Raw genomic sequence first — 19,938 nt, forward strand, 5'->3', positions numbered from 1 at the left:
TCCCCCCGCTCAAAAAGCTTCAATGGATTCCCTTCATCTCCATTATCCCCCATCCATATCCAGCACCTATCCCAGCTTATGCATCAGTACCTCTTTGAATCACTCCTCACACTTAGCTTTAGGGATCTGCAATCCTCGTCTTAGGGATCCACCAATCAAATCAATCCACCAAGCCTCATCTTTCGAGATCCACAATCCTAGTCCTAGGGATCTCTGAAACCCATCTTTCGCCAATCTAACTCTTTGAAAATCCTGTTGCATCAACTTTATCATTCCATCATCCATCTCCCTATCCTGGATTCCTTTTATAGCACTCCGCTCCTCCATCCCTCCCCCCAATCTTGGAAAGTCTTAAGCTTGCTTTACTTTTGTGCCCCTGATTTCCCTTTATCATTCTCCCATAGTAAGAGTTTGAGCTAATTCAGCCCCTTCTCTTTGCCAACCTGTGTCTCAACTCATCTCAATTTCTTATGCTTTTCAAGAAGTCGTCGAGCCTAATTTCTCCCCATGCCACCTTCTTGAGGGGGCATCATCTAAGTCTAGTCTCTCCTCTTCTTATCCGAGACTGGGGCAACCTCGTTGCTAAAACATCTTCCTCATGTCGTCTTCACTCGAACTTCTTTGAAATAGTGTTGTCTCAACACCATGTCAAAGAGGGGCAAAATGTAGACACCTAAATTTGATTACACCGATTTAGTAATCCTATTTAGTTATCTCTAAAGGCATCATTAATTAAATCCTTATTTAATTAATCCTTTGCCATCCCTAGCTGATTAATTTAATTAATCATCTATAGTCCTAATTGATAAATCAAATAACTTATTATTTATCAATTAAATCCTATTCTTCTATATAATTTCAAAAATCCCCATTTATTAAATAAATCTATTTGATAAATAAAATACTCAAATCCAAAAACCCCTAACTTATCCCTAACCCTCCATTTAGCCTAATCCACCCCATCCACCCATACTAACCTAGCTTAGCCACTAACTCACCCACCCTCATTAATGTCATCCACTTTCACATCTCTAACATTCATAATCTAATCCTAAACCCAAGCCTGGTCCACCCCTTAATGATGTCACATTCCCTAAACAAGTTTAAGACTTTCCTAAACCAAACCAAAGTCCCCCCTCAAAAATCCCAACCACCAAGTCATGAGTGCTCTTACAAACCATAAAAGACTCTTACAAGCCCATTCATGACTCTTACATCCATCTTCCACACTCTTCCCTCTTCCACACTCATTCCTCTTACATCTCTCTTACATACTCAACCCCACTCATCATGCCTTTAACCAACCTTTTACCCTACCCTCTCACACTCATCCTCCTTGTGACAAGTGTCACCTTCCCATTGGTGCTAAACAAGCACAATCCATGTGCTCCCCTTTGAGTGCATCTTAGCCCTCCTTAACCATCTCCCCATCCTTGCATCTAAGCCCTCCATCCCTCTACCCCTTGGCCTATAAATTGAATCCCATCCCAAGCCATTCATCAACAATCTTTGAGCTAAAGTTACCATGCTATTTTGAGAACCAAAGCCATCAATCTTACCCTTATAATGCCAAATTGAGAGTTCACAAAGCTACCAATTTGCCATTACCCACCTCCATTGAAGCAGCTTTTGAGCATCTTGAGCATACATCCACATCAAAAGGACACATCTACAGAATCAAGAAAGCATGGAGTGTTTTCTCTTGTGAGGTTTGCACTTTTTGTTTTCTTTTCTTTGTCTAAACATATATGTGAATTTAGTTTTGGTTTGTGAATGTTTACTTTATTTTTTAATGTTCTTTGCATACTAAAATCTTGTTCTACAACTAATACTCTTTGATTTCAATGCACTTATACTCTTTCATGCTCTCCCTTAGATATTTGTTTCTATCTCTGCATTTTATTTCTCCCCCTTTCTTTATTCTCCCTCATAAGATATTCTCCCACTTTTCATTTGTCTCCCCCTTTTTGACACGTGTCAAATGGGCTGTACACATATAGTGTGCTTGTCCAAAAATGAATTATGGACCTCCATTATAATTTTAAGAGTTGTATCCTAGTTGTCACATGCAACATCCAGTGACTTGAGTTAGATGGAAAGCTCGATAGCAAGGTGTACAAGGCCATCTAGAGTAGAAAGATTGGGGTCTTTCTTTAGCAAAGTTTCTACATAGCCTAGCTCCTTGTGTAGTATCTCCATATGGGGGGTGAGGGATGCCTAGATACATGTCAATTTGGCTCTTATACTAGCCTCTTCTATTGTTAATACAACTAATTGACGTTGTGTTTGAAGTAATGTCTTAAAAAGCTTCTTACTCTGAGCTGGGTTTTGAGATAACCTTGCACCTAATATGTTGAGATTTCTCTTCAGGCTCAAAATATGATGTCTGGTCACTTGGGTGAAGAGTGTAGGGTTACACAATTTGGTGTACAATAAGAATATATTCTTAAGTACCTTCTTTACATCCTCAACCTTTATTGGCAATGCAACTTGAGTCAGTGCTATCTCACCAGATATCTTCTCATTGACCTTGCTTTGGAATTTATTTTTAGACCACTCTAAGAGATTTGCACTAGTATCAATGTCTTCTTTATTGACCTTTTCCACTATATCTGATAGTTGTTCTAGTAGTGGCTTGGTCTCTTTAGGAGTAGGTAGACTAAATGCATCTAAAAAGATGTCTTTTATGTCTTGAAGTGCTTGCTTTTGCTTGTGCTCTCTCCTAAGCATTTCTTGATGCTTTTTTTTCTAAAGCTTGTTACAAAATGCTTATTTGATCTAATGTCATTGTATCATAATAAAACTTTGGTATAACAATCTCTTCATCAAGAGTGATATCTCCATAGTGAGTTACCTTTTTAACTTTTGAAGAGCTTGAGCCTAGTACTGAGATTTACAATGTATAGCTTCCATGCTTGGCTTCTGAAGAATTTTTGTAGGAGAAGTGCCAGATATAGGTAGAGTACTTACCAATGCCTGGATGACTTCTTGCTCCTTTACCTTAGGTGTTTTCTCGATCTCTTCAGATTGTCTCTTGTCTAATACAATGACTTGAATAACACTTTGTCCTTGTGCTTCAAGTATAGAGGAATCAATCTGTCCTACTTTGTCTTTCTCTTCTACCTGCTCCTTCTCAAGAGTAACAACTTTCACAAGTGTATCGACCTTAGTAGATGCATCTACTATAGTTTGAATCAAAGGTTGCACTTGAGTAACTGAAGGGATGGTAGAAGGTGGTTCTTGTGGATTCACCTTGTCCCTTGTGATATCAGTTACTACCTTTTGGAGCTCATCTACACTAACCAAGATTGGATTTTCACATAACTTTGCTTGTAGTGTAGATTGGTCCAATATTTTCTTCAATTCATCTACAATCAGTGGATTGATGTTCTGAGCCGAAGCATTAGGAACATCGTTGACAATAATAGTTTTAGTTGAATTGACTGTGTCATGTGGGGGACTGACACTCGACACTTGTGTGTCCTGCACACTCTGTTCATCTTGTTGTTGTTCAATTGTTGCCTTGTCATTAGTTTTTTTTTTTTTTTTCCAGTTTCCTCCCCCATTGTATCATCTTTCTTATCATCTTCTTATTTGTCATCATCTTCTTTGTCATCTTCATCTTTATCATCATATTTACCCTCAAAAGGGTCAGCTTCTTGTTTTACAGTGGTCAACCCATATATAAGTTTCCATATTTGGGTAGATTTCTTGAGCACATCTTCAATATTGTTTTGAAGTATGTTGAAGGCTCTATACTTAGGTGTAAACCTAACTCCATATTTCTTAGTAGCCTTAGCAATCTATCCTTTTGTTAGTTCTGGCATTACTTGGGCCAGAGTAGTTTCCCTTCTTTTTTTTTTTGCAAATTTAAACAATAATGCCACTTTTTCTCAACTAAATCATATAATTTCTTGAGTACTAAGTTAGCAAATTCTAATGTTGTAGTCTTAAATTTGGACATCATTGCATATAGGGCTTCTACTAACTTCTATTCTTCTTTCTCAAGTTTCTCAAAATCAATATGCTTAAATCCAAACAAATCTGCATTATTCCTGACATTTTCACACAAATTTTCAATATCAGAAAGTGGTTTGTGACTTACCACTTTAAATTAACTTAAATCATCTGATTTAGTCTTTTCTTCATCTAAATTCGGTTGTGCAATATATTGTCTTCTTTGCTTCTTCTGCACTTGGCCTCCTTGATCTATAGCCTTAGTCTTCTCCTTGGCCTTTTGTGTGTTTGCATGTGTGCTTGGTCTAGTGGTAGGAGAAATAGGCTTGCCTGGGCTAGGTTTGAAAACTTTCTTTGCCTTAGCCATAGGTTGTGCCTTAGCCTTTCTCTTCTTTGGCTTGGCTTGTGTGAGTGCTTCCTCAGCTTCTTCTTCCTTGAAACCTTCTATTTCTTCTTCTTCCTTGTCCTCTCCCGTGCCTTGGGTCAATGTAATATGTCCTTGTGTTTGTTCTTTCTCTTCTTCTTCATCCTCTTCATCTTCTTCCTTTTCTTCCTCACTTGCACCTTCACCAAATTTAGCCTTTAGCTTCTTTACCAACTTATCTTTCTTCTTAAGTGTGGAAACATTTTTCAATTCCATTTTAATCTTTGATTTCATCAAATCATAATTCCCAAAGATTTTAGCAGTCTTGTCAATTTCCTTGACTAAGAGTGTTGTGATTGTTGTTGATGCTTCATCAACATTAATCTCATACCCAAGTGGTCTTAACCATCTGACCCTTGGTGTGGCAGCTTGCACATATGTGTAGTCAGCATCAACAAGAAAGCATATATCATTGTAATGTTACTCAACCAATGAAATAGGTATCCTCATTCTTTGCTTCATTAACTTCTTAAAATCCTCAAAGTAGCTAGTCATCAATGTCTCAAAATTTTCTCCCATCTATTCAATATACTCATTGATCTGTACTATAATTGACCTATTGGTCTTCCATCCAATTGTACCAAAAGAGGGAAATGTATTCTACACATAAAAGAATATGTAGACAAGTATTGCACCAAACTTGCATTGTGCACTTTTGGTTTTCCTTATAGCTCCAAGGTTCTCCATTAGTTGTTGTAGCTAAAGTTCTACCAGATCATATGTATGATCTTTCTTTACAATATTATAACCAACATCTATTGCAATACAGGGTACACTATTCAATCTGCTAGATTGATAGAATTTATGTGAGATTACCCTTATAGAAAAGTCCAGTAGTGGATAAGTGATAGTATCAATTATCATGCCTCTTTTGTTCCATTTTGCCTCCATATTTTTCTCTATCACTTCCTTGGAGTCACCCCTTAGAGTCTTGGGCTGATCTAGGGTTGGGTAGCTAGTAACCCTATGAATTATCCTCTTTGATATCTTAATCAATCCACCTTAAAGCCATAAGGATCCATTATGTATTCAAATTAACACAATTCTAATCCATTCAGTCTTGAAAACACTAGGAAAATCTAGGACACATGTCAAACCCTTTCTCTCAACTATTTTATATTCTTCTTTCAGAACACCATTATCACATAATCTATCATAAGCTTCTCTAATTTCTAGGTCCCTCATATTACCAATTTTATAATTGCAACATTTCCTAACATCTTGTACCATAATAACATTCAACGGGATCATTGAAAGTGTGCTAGAGGGATCTTGTTTATATGCTATGTCAGGGATGGCCTTGAATATGGGTTGTTTCACTTCGTTGCTAACAAGTTGAACATTCAAAACCTCTTTCCCTTCTACATTTTTTGAGCTAGATGTCATTCTCTCAAACTAGGGTTTGTGAAAAGTAAAAATGTGTAGCTCAACTTGTGATAAATACCTTATAGAATTTGTATGCTGGTGTGAGATCATCGCTAAAATCTTTACAAACACTTCAAACAAGTTTTTGAGTTGCCTTTTGCTCTATTTTCTCTTGCTCAAATTCAAAATGATGAAGAATGAGTGAAAAATGACCATATACCCTTCAAAACCCTTGCATTCAATGCTTAGTGCTTGTACAACTATAGACTTGATGTCAACTTGATTTCAGAATCATCTCGCATCCATTAATATTACCATCACTCGGCAGCTACTATAGACTCAACATCAACTAACTAGGTTGGTAGCTCGACATCAACTAGCTATTGAAATTTGATTGAAAAGATCATTATCAAAGAGGAAGATTATTGAGAAGAAGGGAGATTATTGATAAATAATTTTTTTAATCATTGTTTTGTCATTGATGTCAAACCTACTATTTGCTGGAATGACAATTGCTTATAAGATCCAAGTACTGTCACTTAGTTGATTGATAAAAAGAATTTAATCAATAAGATGTAACAAAAGCACCTAAGATAAAGGTGGAGTTATGGTTTTGTAATGAAGTACAAGGATCAATTAAGACATTGGTAAAATGATGTATTGAAAATACACTTGAAGATACGGAGGTTGGTCACACTTAGAAACTCTAAAAGGATAAGTTCTAACAAAACTATCTGCAAAGCTTGACTAAATTTATCAGTGAGTGTTGAGAAAATTTTTAGTAAGTGTTGAGAAAATGAAAAATCTAGTGTGTGTCAAGTGAAACAGAAGGAGTCAAGAAAATTTGAGTGTCGAGCATCAGAAAACTTAGTTGATGCCGAGTGAATCTACAGAAGGTGTTGAGCATCAGTAAAACATAGTAGGTGTCGAGTAACATAGTATGTGTTGAGCATCATAAATTCAATAGTGTCAAGCTACTACATTATTTGAAAAGTCAAAGATTTTCCAGATCTGAGCCAACAAGTTTATTACCTTGAAGTTTGTGAACCAGATGGAAGAAAAGGATGATGAGCTGGTGGTACAGAATTTTAGGTAAGCCATTTTTGGGTGAATTTAGGAGAATTCTTCATGATGTTTCTAGAAGGAACAAGATAAGGGGAAGATTCATTGAATCTTTCCTAATCCATTCAAACTAAAAAGAAGAGCAAGAAGACTAAGATTGGGAAAAGTATTCCAGACTTATATTTAAGGAGTTACAAGTAAAGAAGCAAGAGTTGCCAAGTGGTTGGTTGGAGATGGTATGCAGTGTTAAGGAGAAGATATCGAGGGGAGGAACAGAGTACAGAGACTCTAATTTTATAGGTGACCATAGAGGTGATTGCATTGGCATAATGAGCATGGAGACTCAAGGAGACGAAGCTTGAAAGGAGGACAAGTTGTCAGAGTTGTAGAGATTGAAAGCCAAGAAAATTTGTGAGCTAAATTGAGATCTAAAATCTACAAGTTAAGTTGTGAGTTGTATCAGATCAAAAGCCCTTATTGTTACTCTCTAGCAATTGTATCAGTTAGGGTGAAATCCTATGGACTTAGGTTGGTTTAATAGCCATTTATAAATATTTTAACAGGGTGAAATTCCAAGTGAATGTTCTAAAGTCCTCTAACTAGGCCAACTTCTGACAAGGTGGTTGAAATCCTTTAACAAGGTCACATTTAACAGTGTGTTTTGTAGCCTTTAACAAGGCAGGCCTTTCATAGGACATCACTTCAGAAGAGTGAGAAAGGAGTAGCATGTTGCTGATGGTTTTTTTCCAAATTGGGTTTCCATGTAAATCACTATGTTATGTGTTGATCTTTCATGTTTCATTCTTGTATGTTGATTTTTCAGTAACTTGCTAAAATAACTAAGTAGCTTGGATGCATGGTTAGTTTGGATGGGCTCACTATTATTAGTGAAATTTTTTTATCAGGACATCTAGACCTTGAATAACTGATTCACCCCCCCCCCCCCCAGTTATTCTAAAGCATTTTTAACAATTGGTATCAGAGTCATCTGCTTATTTGGTTTAAAGGTACTAGAAGTAGAGAAGATCAAGATGTCTAGGAGAGAAGTTCCCAAGCTTAATAAAGATAACTTTGTTGCATGGAAAAGTTTAATGAAGCTGCATCTTGGATCAATAGGTGATCATGCACAAGCTTCAATTGAAGTGGAACATGTTGATCCAGTTGGAGCCCCTACTGCAGAAGATTTGAATAAAAAGAAGGGGCACAATCAAGCAATCCTGGAGATTGCCTCTGCCCTCAACTATGTTGAATTTAATGACATACAGGGATGTGACTCTACATTCAAGATGTGGAAAGCATTGACAGATATTGATGGAGGAGATCATAATGTACAAAGGGAAAAGAGATAAATCCTTAGAGGAAAGTTTGATGACATGAGAATGGAAGAAGGTGAGAATGTTGTTCAGTATGCCTCTAGAATAAAGGAAGTAGCAAGTCCAATAAGAAGTTTGGGTGGTCATTTAGATGATGATATTGTTAATAGAAAATTCTTAAGAACCTTGCTTCCCATCTATGCTATTAGAGTATCGACCATCCAAGAGTTAAGATGCATACCAGGAAACAAGCTAACTCTTGAAGGGATAGTGGGAAGACTTACTACATTTGAGTTATCCAATTTTGATAACTACAAACCTAAGAATGTTGAATCTTCTTTCAAGGACAAACTATTATTGAAAGACACTAAAGAAGTGAAACCAAAGAAGAATGGAAGAAAGTTAGAGGTTTTTCCAAACTAAAGAAGCCTAACAATACAATGTGCACACAATGTCAGCTAGGAAAGATGACCAAGTCAAGCTTCAAAAGCAAAACCTACACTTCCAAAGATGTATTAGAGCTAGTCCATACAGATTTATGTGGCCCAATAGAAGTGCAAAGCTACAAAAGAGACAAATATATAATGATGTTTGTGGATGACTACTCTAGGATGATGATTGTCATGTTCTTAAAACAAAAATCTAATGCATTTCAAAATTTTAAGTGGTATTAGGCCAGGGTTGAGAAGGAAACATGAAAGAGTATGAAGTGCCTAAGATCAAACAGAGGAGGAGAGTTCACATCAAAATAATTTGAGACATTTTGCAATGATAAAGCAATTAAAAGACAAACAGTAGCACCAAGGACTCCCCCATAAAATGGAATTTCAGAGAGAAGGAATAGATTATTGATTGACTATGCCATAACATTAATGATGGAGAAGAACGTTGCTCTAAAGTACTAGAGAGAAGTTGTAAGTACAACTGTCTATACCATGAATTGAGTACAAATTAAGAAAGGTACAAATGCAACACCTTTTGAATTTTGGTATGGTCACTCACCCAATGTGAAACATTTCAAACTGTTTGGTTGTAGATGTTATATTCTTAAAGATTCTAGAATGACAAATTTGATTCAAAAAGTGATGAAGGCATATTCCTTGGATAGTCCATTAGAAGTAAAGCATATAAGTGTTTAAATGCTAATACTAACAAAATTGTGGAGAGTGAAAATGTAAATTTTGATGAGCATGCAGAAGTTCAAGTTGATGAATCCAAGAAACCAGAAGAATATAGATCCTTTGTATACTTCTATGAAGGAATACCTATTGAAGAAGGAGCCAAGTCACAATCAGTGAATGCCGAGAAGCATTCAAAATCCAAGTTGTAAAATGAGGATAATGCACATTCTGATTCTAAAATTAGTACACATGAAAGAGATGCTGAGCTACCTAAAAGAGATGTGCACAGTGACTCTGAAATTGAAAGACGAAACATGGAGATAGGGACAGAACTAAGGCTATCCAAGTATGTGAGAAGACATCACCCTGCTGAACAAATCATTGGTGGCAAGGAAGCCAAATCAATGACAAGGAATAGACTAAGAAATGAATCATGTCTACTAAGCAAGATTGAACCCAAAACAAGGAAAGATGCACTACAAGATGATGACTGGTATAAAGCTATGGAAGAAGAAATTGAGTAGATAGAGAAGAACAAAACCTGTACTTTAGTTCCAATACCTATTGATAAGAATGTGATTGGTACCAAGTGGGTGTTTAGGAACAAGCTAGATGAGAATGGTGAGATCACAAGAAATAAGAGAAGACTAGTTTGTAAATGTTATGCACAAGAAGAAGGACTGGACTATGGGGAAACATTTGCCCCTATTGCAAGGATGGAAGGATTAAGAACTCTACTTGCATATGCTACTTACAAAGGTTTTAAAGTCTACCAAATGGATGTAAAGTCTACTTTTTTGAATGGTATGCTAGAAGAGGAAGTCTACATAGGATAACCAGAGGGATTTGTTGATGACAACAACAAGGATATGGTTTGCAAATTGCATAAAGCACTCTATGGTTTGAAACAAACACCTAGAGCATGGTATGAGATACTTCACAAATATCTTGTAAAGATAGGATTTGAGAGAATAGATGACAATAGTAACCTATATCTGAAATCTTTGTTGATGATTTAATATTTGGAGGAAAAGATGCACTATGCAAAGATTTTGCTGATAAGATGAAACATGAGTTTGAGATGTCAATATTTGGAGAAATCAAATTCTTTGTTGGATTGCAAGTACATCAACCGAATCATGGCATATTTGTGACTCAATCAAAGTACATCAAGGAGATACTCAAAACATTTGGTTTAGAGGATTCAAAACTAGTTAGTACACCAATGGTAACAAGACGTAAGCTATCTAAGAATGACGAGTCAGCTAAGGTAAATCAGACAATGTATAAATCAATGATTAGAAAGTTGTAGTATGTTGTGCATAGTAGAGCAGACATAGCATTATCTATTGGAATAGTGGCAAGATTTTCTACAAATTCAAGAGAAAATCATCTTATGGCAGTAAAGAGAATAATGAGATATCTAAAAGGAATAGATGACTTTGGATTATACTATAAGAGGATTGAAAAGTTTGAATTGAAAGCCAACAATGATGTAGATTGGGGAGGTAATATTGATGATAGAAAAAACACCAGTGGAGGAGCACTCAAGACTTAGGAAAAATATTAGTCACTTGGATTAGCAAAAAACAAAGTTGTACCTCACAGTCTACAGTTGAAGCTGAGTATGTTGCTACTGCTATCAACTGCACCAATATTGTGTGGATCAAACATATGTTACAAGGTATGAAGGAAGAGATGATTGAACCTATAATACTCTATTGTGAAAACATAAGTGCCATCAACATATCAAAGAATCCTGTGATGCATGCCAAAACAAAGCACATTGCAATTAAGTATCACTATGTAAGAGAATTGGTGGAAGACAAACAAGTGAAGATGGAATATGTCAACTCAAAGGAACAGATTTTTGACATCTTCACAAAACTATTACCTTAAGATGCATTTGAATATCTTAGAGGTAAGTTAGGGATGATACCCCTATCCAAGGCTGTTTGAGTAACAACAAGACTGCCCTGCATCAAATGAGTTGATTACTGAAATATTATAAATTGATGTAGAGGATACTTACTTTAGGTTTTTGCCTGAAGTAACTAAAGTGTTGAAGTTCCAAATTAGTCACAAGCAAGGTGACAGAGGGAGAAACTAGAGTTCCTGCAAATGCTACACTTGCATGACAAGATGTTGAAATAGTATGACTTTGGCATTGTTGTCAAAGAGGGAGAAATAGTAGAAACTGATCAAATGTATAAAATCAAATATGTAAAGGGAGAAATAGTAGCTAAGAGGAAGAGTAAGATTGATCAAAGTGGTAAGCTACATAAAAGAGGGAGTCATACAGAAACAAATCAGACATATAGAGGGAGAAATAGTAGAAAGGAAGGAGAAAGGAAGCAATAGCCAATGTATCAACAAAGAGGGAGGTATGAAAGCTGATGAAACTAGAAATGGTAACAAATTTCTTTTTGGCATTCGACTTACTATTTTAACCTAGTTAGCATTTTGATCGCTTCACTAGTAAATTTAGCCCTAAATTTCGATGAGAAAATGTCACAATTTCGACTAGAGTTGGTCGAATAGATGACTAAACCTATCGTCAATCTTTTTTAGTCAAATTTTCATCACAGTCATCATGCGTCAAAATTTTGACTTTAAAAAGGTTGACTTACCGATGAGAGGTTTGTCGATTTCCTTAGTCCAGCCTAAACTCTTATTTCCTCATTTGCATCCATCGCTGGTCAAAATTTTGATGAACACCCCTTGACTTTTTCGATGGTGAAGCAAAACCTTTGGCAAAAAAAATGACCAACCATCGTAAAAATTGTGACCAAGATCCCTTCAATCTTCTATGGTGGTGTCATACCATGGACGATAGAATCCACTAACCGTCGTCGAAATTGTGACCAAGACCCCTTAATTTTCTACGGTGGTACCATACACTTGACAAAAAAGGGAAGACATGGTCATTGAAATTGAGACCAATCCTTGGTAGAAATTTAGATAGGTTGTTCCAATTATTGTAAAAGCTTTGCTCTCATAGGAGCCTTCTAAATTGCACAAGATTTGATTCTAAAGCATAATTGCTCAATGCATGAGACTCAAGGTATCGTGCACATTTCTACCTCCACACCATTGTTTTGTTCATCACATGATTTGTTTCATACAAAATAATGGCAAGGAGGAAGAAATGTGCACGATATCTTGAGTCTCCATCAAGAAATTATGCTTTAGAATCAAATTTTGTGCAGTTTAGAAGGCTCCTATGAGAGCAAAGCCTTTGCAATAATTGGCATAGCCCGTCTAAATTTTGGTTCTTGAGACACCATTGCTTGTGAAGACTATAGGGAAAAATAAAATCAGGAAACAATTATTTATTAGGAATGAAAGCCAATAACACTAACTAATCTCTATTTTTCAAATAGATAAATGAAATGTCCCTTTTCTGATTTTGTATGATATTTCCAACCTTTAATCAGATCTTTAAGATCAAACAACTGATATCACAAAGATCCACCAAATTTCTTAAGAAACCCCAAATCGGGTATGTCAAAAACAGTGCCAAAAAGCTTCACAGCTTCACCTGTTATTAATAAATCTAAAAGTAGAAATTTTTATAGAAATTTGAGCAGCATAACAGCCTATAAAATGTCATTTCCAGATCTATATAGCCTTTACAAAATAGCTCACAAATGTAGGACAAAAACTATGCTCATCGGGCTCCCGAAATTAACACAAAAATGCTCGGAAACACCACAAAAACACTAATAAACTATCTCAGAAGTTTAATCACGTCCCAATACATATATTCAGCTCTATTTTAACAGCTTAAAGTCTGAAATACAGCAGCAACCAAAACTGATATGAAATGCTCAACTGAAAACACCAAACTCATGCAAAAAACCACACCCAAAAATCCACAAATCTACACTGTTCAGCACAAAGGCAAACTCTGTATGAGCATGCACATGGAATGGCTTCAAACTCCCATCCTTAGCCTTCCTGGAAACCTGCAAACTCCCATTCTTGGGTCTCCCTAGAAACCTACAAACTCCCGTTCTTGGGTCTCCTTCTCCACAGGTTTGGCAGCCTCTGAAGAATAACAAAGAATGAGCAAAAATCAAGTTCTGGAATGAGCCCAAAATGCCTCCAAACCCCTTAAAAGAGGGCATAACTGTAACTCACGTCCAAAAGAGGTTAATGAAACTTATTTTAATAATAATTTTCATTTATTAGTCCAACGGTTTCCAAAGATTAACCCCCTTTTTCCGAAACTTCACTTTCTTGGGCCTGCCTACCTTAGCAAAGATTTTCTTTTTTAATTATTTGAAAAGGGGACATGACAAGTCCTCCCCTCCCAATCATTTCTTGTCCTCAAGCAATGGCTGAACAATAAACCAATCAATCCACCTGGATCCCAAATGTAGTCATGAACTATACTACTACCAATTAACACAGGCTCCTGCAATATCCTCTGCAATATGACCAAGAGGAATCCATAATCAAATTGACAATTATAGCTCAACCAAACTCTGAAATCACCACTACCACAATCAAAAACCCATGAGGCACAAACTCTTAGAACATCATAACCCAAGTAAAGTGGACAAATCAAACTACCAACACAGTGAATACCATCAACGCATCCCACTGGCCTATATGGAATGTACAATCCAACTCTGCAACAATGGTGAACCCTCTCGAATGAAACTGTACCAAGTATGGAGAATCCACACACTGTACAACTCCTACAGTCAACACAACTCTGCAAATCATCGGCCACTATCTCATAACCATAACTCCCATACACTGCTGATGGTGAAAAGACATTACAAGATAAAGAGTAAGAAATGGAATCCAAACCAAATTTGTCTACCATCAACTCCTCAGCACAAGGATCAAATGCTAACTGATGTACATACCCTGCAATATAATGTTCATAAAAAAAACCAACCTCAGTCAACAGCTCACCATGAAGAAGTGATACAACCCACTGTGACCGATCACCAGCTAAGTCAAGAGATGTCATAGCCAAAGGAGTAGAATCAATAACAACACCTGCTAAAGCATCACTCCAAAACTCCTGCTCTAAGTCATGTATTATCAACTTGTCAATTGTAGGACCTATCACCATGTCATGCCCATCACAACTCTCATCCCGAGGCATCAAACTATCCCATAACTGATGATAAGCACTAGGAACCAAAGTACATCTCAGTATCATCATCTCATCAACATGGTCATCAAAGGTAGATAGATGAGCATACCTCACAGTGTAATGCCAATAGAATGCACCAATCTCAGTCAGTGGCTCAGACTGCAATCCAGATGTAACTAACTGCAATCGATCATTAACCAAGTTGGAACTGACTACTACCTTTGAAGACATTGCGAAGGGAGTAGTATTACTAGTAGGAACCATGCCAACTATCAGCTCACCAACGTCACACATGGTCTTTGATACAACATCTCTAGTCTTCGTGCCATTAGTACTAGAGGTCACCACCATGTCAGGCACACCACAAAAATTTGCTACAACACCCAACTCAATTGATCCTGACTCTAGTGGGAATGAACCTGATATGCCAATGTTAGTATCAAGGATGGATGCATCCCCATCTCCACTTTCTCTAACAATCTCGGCCATGGACATCCTCGGATCACCAAACACCACAGCTTGTGACTGTATAGAATTAGGTAAAGACTGTAGTTGCTCTAACTCCATGGTCACCTTAGCCAAATGAAACTGTGACTCCTTGAGAGCCAACTGTGTACTCTCAAGAATCTCAGAAGTCACCTCAAGCTACTCAGTAAGCTCACTCACCTCATCTTCCTTGGCCAACAATGCATCATATGCTGTACTGCCCCACTCCATAAGATCATCTCCGTCGACTACCAACTGCATATAATTTTGTCTCAAAATCCTAATAGCCTCCCATAAAGAGTGGATCTCTATCAAGGAAAGATAACTTCCTCCTTGCTCATCACTAGTAGGAGAACCCCATCCATAAACTGCTAACAACTGACGAGCAGCATTGAAATGTTGGCAAGTGATAGCAATGTCTTGGTCACTAACTCTCAACTGATTAGACACATGATGGCACTGGCTTGACTGTCTCCTACAAACCTCCTCTGATGCACTGTCTGAAGGAGTGTCCTCAAAGTTACTAGTCTCTAGAGTATTACCATCCATATCTTGTGAATCAAATCTAAAGCTCATATCAACATACGGAGTATCAAAAACATTAGCATTGCTGTCCAACTCCTCTGTACCCAAGGAAACTAAGTCTTCAAAACTACCCACTGCATCCTCCTGGATGTCATCAATGCCAATATGATCCTGGGACTCATCTATACACACTGCCAAATATGAAATATCATCAACACATTCCAGCAAGTATGGTCAACTGGATATATGAACAAAGCCCAACATTGGTGTATAAAAACTAATACCAACATCAAACAAGATACTGGCACAAGAAAAGACAACACCATGTAATCTGCTAATCAAATCCATGATAGCACCCAAACAAACACTGCTACCAAAAAGTGTTAAAGATCTCCAGTCAACTCAATCCCAAATGCCAATATAACAATCTCGAGTCCATATCCGTAAACTAGAATCAACTGGTAACTCAAGAAAACTCCTCACCTGAGTAATATGACCAACACCAACTAACTCCACATACCTGTCATGATGAGATAATGAAGTCACAATACTATCTTGGTTCACCTTCAGCTGGCTGGACAAATCATGTGAAGTACTACCAGCCTCAACCTCATGTGATGAAGCATCTAACTGTGCCTGCTACTCTTTCTTAGCAAATTCATGAATGCTCAATGTCTGCTCATCTCTACCAGGTATCTCACCATCTTGCACAACAACATCCTCATAATCATCATCTGAACCCACTACACTGTAGTCACTGCCTGTTGTAACTATACCATCTTGAATACCTGTGGCATCACCCTTTGACGACCTGTAAACAATTGTCTCAATTTGAGTATCAAATTGACTGTTACTATCAATCTGTGTGATATCCTTTCCCACCACCTCCTGTGGCAGAGTAGAATCTGAGACCTCTACCTGGCTATCAGCTAGTTTCTCAAACTCCTCATGCAAGTTCTTGGGAATTGTGTCATCTGTCCTGTGAGAAAATCTACCAAATAGAAATCCAGTCAACTTATCCACCTTAGCTGGGTCAGATAACATGTCATTTATATGGTGGTGCTCAACCAACTATTTAGACATGTCATGGCTTATTTTCATAAGTTTATCTCGAATGTCTAAATAACCATCCTTTCTACTATTTTGACTCTGGCTATCAATTGTCCAAGATCGTTCCCTCTGAGACTCTGTACTATTCCTGTCCATTCTGGATAAAGTAGAGTGTAACCCCAATAGGATATAACTTCTTCAAGCACCAAGAACTAACATGCAAATTATTAGAAGTAGCATGCAACCATAGATTTGGACATGCAACTGATTAGAAGCAACATGCAACCACCAAATTATGACATGCAAGATCTGAGTAGTTGTCAAAACTGACATGCAAGATCTGGGTAGTTGTCAAAACTGACATGCAAACTTCTACAACCACCAAATTCACCAAGAACTAACATGCAAATGATTAGAAGTAGCATGAAACCATATATTTGGACATGCAACTGATTAGAAGCAACATGCAACCACCAAATTATGACATGCAAGATCTGGGTAGTTGTCAAAACTGACATGCAAGATCTGGGTACTTGTCAAAACTGAAATGCAAACTTCTACAACCACCAAATTCACCAAGAACTAACATGAAAATGATTAGAATTAGAATGTAACCATAAATTTTAACATGCATCTGATTAGAAGAAACATGCAACCATAAATTATGACATGCAAAATCTGGGTACTTGTCAAAACTGACATGCAAGATCTGGGTAGTTGTCAAAACTGACCTGCAAACTTCTACAAACCCTCAGGCTGGCAAGATCATGGATCTGATACCACTGAAATGTCCCTTTTCTGATTTTTTATGATATTTCCAACCTTTAATCAGATCTTTAAGATCAAACAACTGATATCACAAAGATCCACCAAATTTCTTAAGAAACCCCAAATCGGGTATGTCGAAAATAGTGCCAAAAAGCTTCACAGCTTCACCTGTTATTAATAAATCTGAAAGTAGACATTTTTACAGAAATTTGAGCAGCATAACAGCCTATAAAATGTCATTTCCAGATCTATATATCCTTTACAAAACAGCTCACAAATGTAGGACAAAAACTATGCTCATCGAGCTCCCGAAATTAACACAAAAATGCCCGGAGACACCACAAAAACACTAATAAACTATCTCAGAAGTTTAATCACATCCCAATACATATATTCAGCTCTATTTTAACAGCTTAAAGTCTGAAATACAGCAGCAACCAAAACTGATATGAAATGCTCAACTGAAAACACCAAACTCATGCAAAAAAATCACACCCAAAAATCCACAAATCTACATTGTTCAGCACAAAGGCAAACTCTGTATGAGCATGCACATGGAATGGCTTCAAACTCCCATCCTTAGCCTTCCTGGAAACCTGCAAACTCCCGTTCTTGGGTCTCCCTGGAAACCTACAAACTCCCGTTCTTGGGTCTCCTTCTCCACAGGTTTGGCAGCCTCTGAAGAATAACAAAGAATGAGCAAAAATCAAGTTCTGGAATGAGCCCAAAATGCCTCCAAACCCCTTAAAAGAGGGCATAACTATAACTCACGTCCAAGAGAGGTTAATGAAACTTATTTTAATAATAATTTTCATTTATTAGTCCAACAGTTTCCAAAGATTAACCCCCTTTTTTCGAAACTTCACTTTCTTGGGCCTGCCTGCCTTAGCAAAGATTTTCTTTTTTAATTATTTGAAAAGGGGACATGACAATAAATGTGATAAAAAAACTTACAATCCCAATCACATCATCATAAGAGTGCATATATAACTATAACCCCTTATTTTGCTGCTTGTTGATCATTTCCTTGGCAAGAGCATCCAGGACATAATATTAAAATGCAATCAATCACTGAGCCTATTAGCTCTTTCCTACCACTAAGTTTGGAATATAGTAACTTTGTGGATAGAATCAAAGAAAAACAATGCCATACATCTGGATAACAAAGACTGCTAAGGAGCTAGAAGCTCAAGTGGCATTTTTAAAGGATTAGCTCAAGGCAGATTCATGGAAGATCTTGGCTAGCCTAGTCTCAATTTTTTCAACCTTGGCCTCATTCATGAATGAAAATGTTTCATGGCATTAAAGACTTCTGTACCAGAAGTGTTATGCATAGTCCATAATATCATAGTCCAAAACTCAAATATGATAAGATGTTTTGCTTGGAATCACAATTTCTTGTGTCTTTTCTCCAACAAACTTACCAAAAATTGATAGTGTTTTAATTTGTCACTCTCATAACAAAACAAAACAAAATAGTATGATAGTTCTTCAAATTGTACAGGGAAGCTACTTAGGATCTAACTATGTCTAAAATCAACATAATTTACAAATATCCACAATCCAAATATTATCCCTTGATGTTTTCTTTAATGCAAAGTTTTAACTCAACTATGTTATCGCCCTGGATGTAATACCAAATTGTCATTAGGCTAAAGACTGCAGAAAGATTTACAAATGCAAGGAGAACTGCCCAACCAAAGTAGAAAATGACATGAAAAGTTAACAATCTATCAATTGACACCTCTAGATGAAATATTTCTAGCAATTGAATTGTACTATAGAAACAAAAATTACCTTAAAATTGACACCTCACTAATTGTAGTTCATTTGCATCTGTAATGGCTTCACAAAATTTGAAAGCTTACCATTTGTCAAGAACACAAAAGGCACTCAATAGTTCAGCTGCATCAATAAAAGTAAAGTTATTTGAATTTTCAAAAAATGTGAAACTTCCACTTAATAGCTAGAAAAGCCATATCCTCAGTATACATCATCTTTGATGGAATGTTCATAAGTGAATGATTTTCTCTAAAAGCTCAAACTTATGCACAAAGAAGCACCATGCTCTTGAACATATATATACAGGTTACAAGACTGATATATTGAAAGGAGCACGGTGAGGGCAAGAGACTGTCAATATCAATTACGGAGTTGCAGATAGGTAAGTGATAAACATAAAAAGGTAATATAAGGAACCATTTTCCATGTTCTAATATGATTAACTACTTTGGAGCTGGTTCTGAACCTTGATTGCTTAATGTTGGATTTGATCCAATGGTACCATTATCTGGAGGAGGTCCCACACCCCACTTTCCTTCTAATTCTGAAGGCTCAATGACATAAAATCCTTTGTCAATCATTCCAAGAGCGAACTGATTTGAGTGAGATAGATGTGATGCAATTACTAGAGGATAGACACTATATGAATAATCAAAGGATACATTTTGAGTTAAATCATAAAATACTTAGGGATCCATTTATCCATACATAACATAACTTTTGCCTCCCTAGGCCAACTTACCTATTCATGCCTGAAGCTAAATATGTAGAAGGTGGAATACGATAACATGGCCTCAAGCTCTCTACATTAAATACTCCAACAACACCATCACAGTAGCCTGCAACTATGAGAAGGCTATCGCATGAATATACCACGCTTGAAATGGGAACAGATAGAGAATCATGAGGTGTCCACTGCAGTATAAACAAATGTGATATCAGTTTACACTCATATAGAGAAGGTAGCTT

The 19,938-nt window shown here is 36.9% G+C and overlaps 1 pseudogene; it reads right to left on the reverse strand.

Moving 5' to 3' along the window:
• The window catches only part of LOC149575147 (protein TOPLESS-RELATED PROTEIN 2-like), a 38,902-nt pseudogene that overhangs the window by 11,965 nt on the left and 6,999 nt on the right, over positions 1 to 19,938 (reverse strand).

This window comes from Cupressus sempervirens, chromosome 2 (assembly GCF_028749045.1).
Source record: "Cupressus sempervirens isolate cs-2001-9-10 chromosome 2, ASM2874904v1, whole genome shotgun sequence".
NCBI lineage: Eukaryota > Viridiplantae > Streptophyta > Pinopsida > Cupressales > Cupressaceae > Cupressus > Cupressus sempervirens.